The sequence below is a fragment of the Phyllostomus discolor genome, chromosome 2, assembly GCF_004126475.2.
Source record: "Phyllostomus discolor isolate MPI-MPIP mPhyDis1 chromosome 2, mPhyDis1.pri.v3, whole genome shotgun sequence".
In the NCBI taxonomy this organism is placed as follows: Eukaryota; Metazoa; Chordata; class Mammalia; order Chiroptera; family Phyllostomidae; genus Phyllostomus; species Phyllostomus discolor.
The window spans coordinates 168,025,564-168,033,919 of NC_040904.2; the positions used below are offsets into that span (position 1 = coordinate 168,025,564).

Below are 8,356 nucleotides of genomic sequence, written 5' to 3' on the forward strand. Positions count from 1 at the left end.
AGGCATTGTACATGTCCTGGTCTCGCCAGCCGCTCCCAGTGACCATAAACATATTGTCTACTGACTTTGGTTCCCTCAAACTTCCAAGCCCTTGGGAGTAAAAGCAGGATGTTAGGAAGGGCTCGTGAAATGCTAACCCTACCCGACCCCCTCCCACCCTGAGGGCCCCTGTCCCTTCTAACTCTGGGGCTCCAGCTGGGCTCACATTCCTTTGCTTGGAGATCCCATGTCTCCTAGACTCTCAGATCAGGCTGGGCTCCAAGAGGGCACCACTGCTCCCCTTCTTCCTCTAGGACGAAGGGCCCGGTCCTCCCTGACTGTGACAGGTAGGCTCCAGTGGCATCGGAAGCCCCTGGGAAGGAGAGGCTGCACGGCCCATCTTGCTCATCCCCAGAGTCTCCTGTGCCTAAGGAGTAGAAACTTCCACCCAGCTCTTCCCTTCCCGTGGCATTTGTGGCAACCGGCTATAGCCCATGCCTCTGAGAACCCATGTGACCTTGGAACTTGCAGTTCAACTAATTCTTTTTCTGTCTTTCCAGTTTCCCATGTCTCTGCACCTTTATTTTCCATGTCTCTATGTTGCTTCTCAGTTAGTTAATTAATTTCCAAGGGGATGTAGCTTGAGTGTGGGGGATCTCCGTGAGTCCTTCATGGGACCGACATGCGGGATTTCTCAGCACTGGATCCAACATCTAATGAGTGAGTCTAGACACACACTTTATACATTTTCTTAATTACATTTGGTCTAATTCTTAGGGCTGCTTCCTGCATGGGCATGCACATACAGAGTCACACACATGCACAGTTGCACATGCGTGTTCTCTCTCCCATGCTTATCCATACATTCCCACACTTACACCAGCACCTGGATGCCAGCCAACTGTCTTCCCTGTAGCAGAAGGCGCTGGTGTGTCAGGAGAGTGCCCCCTGCCACTGACGGTCTGCGGGAAGTTCATCCATGGGCCCTTGGTTGAACAGACATCATGACTGGCCTTCTGGGCTGAGGAAGGCAGCCCTTGAATGGGACGGGCTTGGGCTGAGACAAAGAGATAATCGCAGGGGATTTGTGGGTTAGGGCTGTTTAGCTTAGAAGGCGCTCGCATGAGGAAGGAGCCATAACATAATAGGAGGCTTGGGCCCAAGTAGAAGACAATTCCCCACAGTGAGAATGTGGGGCCAGGGAACAGCTGAAAGCCTTTTAAGGACAACGATTCTAGTAATCAACGGTATGATTTATGTTATTGTGCGGCGAAGAACTGCCCCTCGCTTACTTGCATATCTACAGGGAACATCTCCTGCCTCTACTTACTGAGCTTGATAAGTGATGTTTTGAATGAATCCTGATAAATGGACTGAATTAGATATTTGATTCAATGCAGATGGAAAGTGGAAATGTTCACGCAAGGCAAGACATAACAGAGAAAAAATTCCACAGAAGCAAGAACGTGGAGCCAGAAGCGACTGGGAAGGTGGGGGAAGAGAAACACAAGTTCAACCCCAGTCCCACCCCAAACATTTCTAGAGATGTTGGGAGAGACCTGTGGGATGAATGTTTGAGTTCATGTTATCTCCTTTGACCCAAGCTGAGCAAAATGACCTGAGCTGAATTACATGTAAATGCACATGTTAAAATACATATGTATTCACACTCACATGAGCATTTCTTTCCCCTTCATAGAATGTGAATGAGGCAGTGATTTGGCAAGTATCAGGTTAACTGTGGAAATGCAGAGAGCCAAACCAGAATATTTAGGTTCAGAAAATCTACCACTGGCCTGAATTATTGGTTTGGCCATCTAGAGTTAGCAAATTAACCAGAAAATTGCCAAAGTCCTGCACTGATGCTGGACGGACACAGTTTTGGGGTGGCCCGCATCCCTGCAGATACACAGGTATCTCCCCACACATTATTATTAAGTCCATCCCTCCACACATTATTACCTCTAATGTGTATTTGTAACCAACCCAGTGACTGTCCCACATTATCTAGGACCAATCTTTCCTACGAGGCTGGTTTTCTACAGCTGCCTATCATGTGACTGAACCATGGACATAAATCACTGAAAAAGTAGGACACACTAGACGAAGGCCGTGATTGCTTCTGTTCTTATTATTGTTTTCATTCCCTATTAATATGTGCTCAGAAAATGTACTGAAGTTAACTATTAGCCTAAATTGCACATACCTGTCAAAGAAAGGCTGCTTTTAGAACAGACCCCCAAATAAATAGCAGTAAATACGAACCTAAAGAAAAGAAAGAAAGAAATAGGAAGAGGGCAGGTATAATGAAGGCTTCTGAGACCAAAGAGAGATGTGGGTTTTCACCTCAGTTCTGCTAGAGACTTGCTTTGAAAATTGGTGGGCGTTGTCATTTGCATCATGATAAAGCAGGTCCAGGTGCTTTTGAGAAGTCCCTTCCAGCTCTAAAATACTGAGACACCTCCCACTCCAAGACTGTGTGACTCAAGTAGATTATCAGGTGTTATGAGGGGGGGAAACAGTGCTTCTCAAATTTTAGTGTGCCCATTAAGTGTGAGTCGCCTGGGGACCTTATTAAAATGCAGATTCTGATTCACCAGGTCTCTGAGATTCTTTATTTCTAACAAGCTCCCAGGTTGGCCAAAGCTGCTAGTCCAGGGACCACACTTGAAGAAAAAAAGGCATAAAATATACTGGGTCTGGACTGAGAAGTCCAGGTCTGTCCATCCCGTCTTATCTTTGCTGAGACCCGGTTTCCTCTTTTTGCAAAGTAATAACAGTCATAAACGCACACTCCCAAAGGATGTTGTGAGACTGCAGGAGATAGCCCTCCCTATATCAGAGAGTGCCTTACAGTGTTTGTTACTGTTTCGGGGCTGCCGGGCTTCACCTTCAAAGACTCTTGGGTAGGTGGACTGATGGAGTGATAATGGAGCATCCTCGCATCCGGTTCGCAGAGCGCTCACGAGAAGCTGTTATTTGCAGAGCCAGTTGCTCCGTGCGTCTCCCTCCGCTCTCTGATTGCAGGTCAGCTTGTGCTGAGGTCGTGAACCAGGGAGTCCGCCTGACTTCCAGCCGCGCTAGGGCTCTGGAAGCCGTTCCTCCTCCTCCCAGCTTGTGGGATGGCCCTGGACAGAACTCCGCACTGAGCAATTTTTCCTCCCTCTTTTCCCCTCAGGCAGCCAGTACCCTCACGCACTCATGCCCTCCTGCCCTCAGCTCACTCCACCCAACCCGCCCCCGTCAAACCTCAGGTCAGGAAAGTGCCTGATACTCAGATTCATGGAGTTGGCAATGGCTGATAAGGCTTAGGGGTGACCGCTCCTTGGAAGACAAAGCCAAGATGAGGGTTAGAACCACAAAGGAATAGTTAAGGCTGCAATGCCTGGAAGGGGCGGCATTTTTGGAAGTGGTTAGCAGGCTTCTCTGCTACCTCTGAAATCCTAGACCTTGGTGTCCTGCATCTGTCTGCCTTGCCCATTCCCATTTCCAGCCAGGAACATTCCAACCTTGCTGTGTTCCTGCGCTTGCTCCTGACCCACTGGGGCGGCTGCGAGAGCTGAGAGAAGCTCCTACGATTTCATAGGCTGACATGAGAATCTGGCGGGTCTGGGGTTCTTGGCCACATGGAAACTTGGGCACAGCTGTCATTGTCAACCAGGGTTCGAAGTCTGCTTCCCCCAGGACAGCCGTGGCAGAGGACTCTCCGTGTGGGACACAGGGTTTCCCGAGTGCCCCCTGGGGTTTGGATACCAGCACCCACCCAGGCCCCACGCCCAGCTGTGGCTCTACCCTGTTCTCTCTTGTTCCCGCCAATCTCATCCAAATGGGGAGAAGAATATTATTATAAGGATAATCTTGATTTGCTCGGATTGTTATTTTTTAAAGTGTGGCATTCCTAAACTTCGGTGCTTTACTTAACATTAGGAGCAAATAGTGACATGTGGACACTCTGTTGAGAACTCTGTCCACAGAGTCTGCTGGCTCCAATACTGGGGTCAGGGACTGCCCACCCAGGGAGGGGGTTTGATTTCATACAACACATCCACTGAATATCTACTATGTACCAGGCCCCCAGCCTTTGAAGATCCAAAGACACATTAGACATGGACACTCTGTGGCCAGATGGAAGAGGGGGAGAGATGGGTCTCCTCTAAGGACATGGCGTTCTCTCAGGTTCTTAGCATGTTACACGGCCTCTAGCTGCCATCAGGGCTGTTTTGGCCACCTCTTTCTTTCTTCTTCCTAGATGAGCCTTGCTATTTTATTTTTCTTTTTATGTTTGTCAGGTTAGTAATCTGAGAAATCAGCTTTTGAGTTTGTTTGAACCAGGAAACCAGTTTGTTTCTTGATTCATCAATTTTCTGTTTTTATTTTGTGTTTTTTTTTTATATTTGGTTTTACTTTCTTTGAATATCCTCTTGATTTTTTAATTGATTATGTGGATCATTAACATTCAATGTTATTTTCTTTTTTAAGTGCATTTTATTGATTATGCTATTACAGCTGTCCCATTTCTGCCTCCATACCTCTCCAGCGTGCACCCCCGTTCCCTCCAGCATCCCCCCCCCTTTAGTTCATGTCCATGGGTCATACATATAAGTCCCTTGGCTTCTCCATTTCCTATACTATTCTTAACCTCCCCCTGTCTGTTTTGTACCTACCAATTATGTCTCTCCTTCTCTATACCTTTTCCCCCATTCTTCCCCATCCCATTCCTCACTGATAACCCTCCATGTGATCTCCATTTCTGTGATTCTGCTCCTGTTCTAGTTGTTTGCTTAGTTTTTTTTTTTTTAGGTTCAGTTGTTGAGAGTTGTGAGTTTGTTGTCATTTTACTCTTCATAGTTTTTGATCTTCTTTTTCTTAGGTAAGTCCCTTTCACATTTCATATAAATAAGAGCTTGGTGATGATGAACTCCTTTAACTTGACCCTGTCTGGGAAGCACTTTATTTGCCCTTCCATTCTGAATGAGAGCTTTTCTGGATACAGTAACCTAGGTTGTAGGTCTTGCTTTTTATCACTTTGAATACTTCTTTCCAGTCCCTTCTTGCCTGCAAAGTTTCTTTTGAGAAATCAGCTGATAGTCTTAGGGACCCCCTTTGTAGGTAACTGTCTCCTTTTCTCTAGTTGCTTTTAAGATTCTTTCCTTATCTTTAATCTTGGGTAACTTAATTATGATCCACCTTGGTATATTTCTTCTTGGATCCAATTTCTTTGGGACTCTTTGAGCTTCCTGGACTTCCTGGAAATCTATTTCCTTTGCCAGATTGAGCAAGTTTTCCTTCAGTATTTGTTTGAATAAGTTTTCAATTTCTTGCTCTTTCTCTTTTCCTTCTGGCATCCCTATGGTTTGGATGTTGGAGCATTTAAAGTTGTCCCAGAGATCCTTCAGCCTCTCCTCATTTTTTTGAATTCTTGTTTCTTTTTCTGTTCTAGTTGGATCTTCATTCTCTTGGATGGATTTCTTCTTTTTGTTCCAAATCACTGATTTGAGTCCTGGTTTCCTTCCCTTCACTGTTGGTTCCCTCTATATTTTCCTTTATTTCACTTTCTATAGCCTTCATTTCTTCCTTTATTTTGTGGCTGTACTCAATCATTTTGGGATCATCCTGATTACCAGTGTTTTGAACTCTGCACCTAATAGGTTGTCTATATTCTCATCACTTAGTTCTTTTTTTCTGGAGTTTTGATCTCTTTTTTTCATTTGGGCCATATTTCTTTGTCTTGGTGCACCTATTATGTTGTAAGAGGCAGAGCTTTAGGTATTCACCAGCATGGGGCAACCCACTTTGCTGCACTGCAGCACTGTATATGGGGGAGGAGTCAGAGAGGGAACAATGCCCCTTGCTCAGCTCTTTCCCTGATTTCAGTCACTGCCCACCACTGCTACCTACAAGTGAATTGTGCCTTTTTTTTTGGTGCTGATTCTGAGGTGGGTGCGCTTGCGTATATTCTAGGAACCTGTGGTTCCCTCCAATGGACTCTCTTGTGAGATGAGGAGTTTCTCTCACTGCCGAAACCCCACAGGTTTTTATAGTCAGAGGTTTTCAGGCTTTGGTTTCCTGCACTGGAACCCTGGGTTGCATGGTCTGGCTTGCTCCCCAGTTGTTCCTCACACTTTCTCTGCACACTAATGTGGGACTACCTGTTCCACCAGCCTCCACCTCACCCGCCCTGTCTGCCAGCTACCACCTTGCCATGAGTACTCTCTGCCACAGCAGCCCATCTCTGCCCCTCCTACCAGTCTGAATGAATGTTTCTTCTTTAACTCCTTGGTTGTTGGACTTCCATACAGTGTGATTTTGTGGCAGTTCAGGTTGTTTTTTGTTTTTAAATTGGTTGCTTTCCTTCTTTTGGAAAGCAACCAATGCCTCCATCTTGGAGGCTTTCCTATGCCTCCATCTTGACCAGAAGTCCAGCTTTATTTTATAATGAATAGATTTTAAATTATACATTTCCTGATAAACACTGCTTTCAGTGTGTCCACAAATTTTCATATATACTTTATTATTTGGTTATAAATTTCATAATTATAATTATTTTTCTTGTTTTTTAAAAGATTTTATTTATTTATTTTAAGGAGAGGGGAAGGGAAGGAGAAAGAGAGGGAATGAAACATCGATGTGCGGTTGCCTCTGGTGCGCCCCCTACTGGGGACCTAGCCTGCAACCCAGGCATGTGCCCTGACTGGGAATTGAACTGGTGATGCTTTGGTTTGCAGGTCCATGCTCAATTCACTGAGCTACACCAGCCAGGGCTAATTATTTTTCTTTAACCTATAAATTATTTAAGAGAGCACTTAAAGTTTGCCAAATAAAATTTTATTTATCTTTTTGAAGTTAAATTTTTATTTTCCTTCATGTGGTCACAGAACCTATACAAATATTTTTGGTCCTTTTTTGAGACTTGTTTTATGGTTTACTTTTGTATATACTGTATCACATGTTCTTGAAAAGAATATGTATTTGCCAGTTTCTGAGTGCAAGGTTTTATACATGCCCTTTAGATCAATATGCAACAATAAGTTCTGTTAAAGTGACTTATGTTCTTATTTAGTTTTGACTCCTTAATTTTGAGTTTCTGAAAAAGATAAGGCAATCTCCCACTCTAGGGTATCGTGCTGGGGGAAGACCAAGATAGATTCTACTCCTAAAGTCCATATTGTCTAGTAATAAAACATCACACTAGCCCATAACCAAGAAGTGGTGAATGCCGCGGAGAAGCAGGCCCCTGATGCAGCGTATCTCACAGCAGAGAGCCAGAGTTGTCTCTTCATTTTCATGAAAACATGGCACAATGTTTGTTTTTCTTCAAACAGCTTTATTGTGGCATAATTGACACACAATAAATGAAACCCACTTAAAGTATACAATTTGATAAGTTTTGAAATATATGTGTGAAGCCATAGATGCAATGAAGGTAATGAACACATCCATCACTCCCAAAAGTTTTCTTGTGCCTCATTCTAATCCTGCCTCTCCCTGTCCCCCATTCCATCCCCAGACACCCACTGATCTACTTTCTGCAGCTATGAATTAATGTGCACATTGTAGAATATTAGGAATGAAATCATATGTTATGTGCTGTTTAAAAAATCTGACTTCTTTCACTCTGTATAACTGAAATTCATATTTTTGCTTGCATGGCTCAATAGTTCATCCCTGCTTATTGTGGACTAACAGTCATTGCACGCATTTACCCTACTTTGTTTACTTATTCACATATTGATAGACTTTGGGTTGTCTTCATTTTTTAGCTCTTACAAGTAAAGCTGCTGAACATTTTCAAAAAATTCCCACTCTAATAGTGGATTTGTTGATTTCTCCTTGTAATTTTGTCAATTTTTTTGATTTATGTATTGCCAGACTATATTGTGAAATGCACACAGATTTAGTTATTACTATATCTTCCTGGTATAACATCTTTAAGTAATGACCCTCTTTATCCCTGCAACGCTTGTATTTTTTTCTTGTTTTAAAGTCTATTTGTTCTGACATTAATGTTGCTACAGAAACTCTTTTTATATCTTTTTACTTTCCACATTTTTGTGATTCCAAATTATGACAATAACCAGTCTGGGAGTCTCTTTGCAGTAGCACGGCTGTGCCAGTCACTGTCCTGATGCATATGTACTTGTTTAGCGTCCCTGGGTTTTACGCAGGAGCTACCCAGAGCAACTGAAGTTGACACGGCCATTCCCAGGAAAATGAATGTGAATTGTTTTCTCAGAATTCTCCTGAGTCCTGGTCCTGGAAGTTACTTTATCATGCATTTATTTTACCTTTATCTTCCATTGAAGGTGAGCTGTCTTCACAGCCACCTGCATCTATTAGCCCTGGATCTCTCCTCTGTCCCCCACTGCTTGGCCCAAAC

At 43.9% G+C, this 8,356-nt stretch overlaps 1 long non-coding RNA gene across 1 annotated transcript; it reads left to right on the forward strand.

The window, feature by feature from the left end:
• The first annotated feature begins 302 nt into the window (after nucleotides 1-302).
• Nucleotides 303-1,420, forward strand: LOC118499096. The gene is made up of 2 exons (XR_004901609.1): nucleotides 303-491; nucleotides 1,380-1,420. It is a non-coding gene; the product is annotated as an uncharacterized LOC118499096 (long non-coding RNA).
• The last annotated feature ends 6,936 nt before the right edge of the window (nucleotides 1,421-8,356 follow it).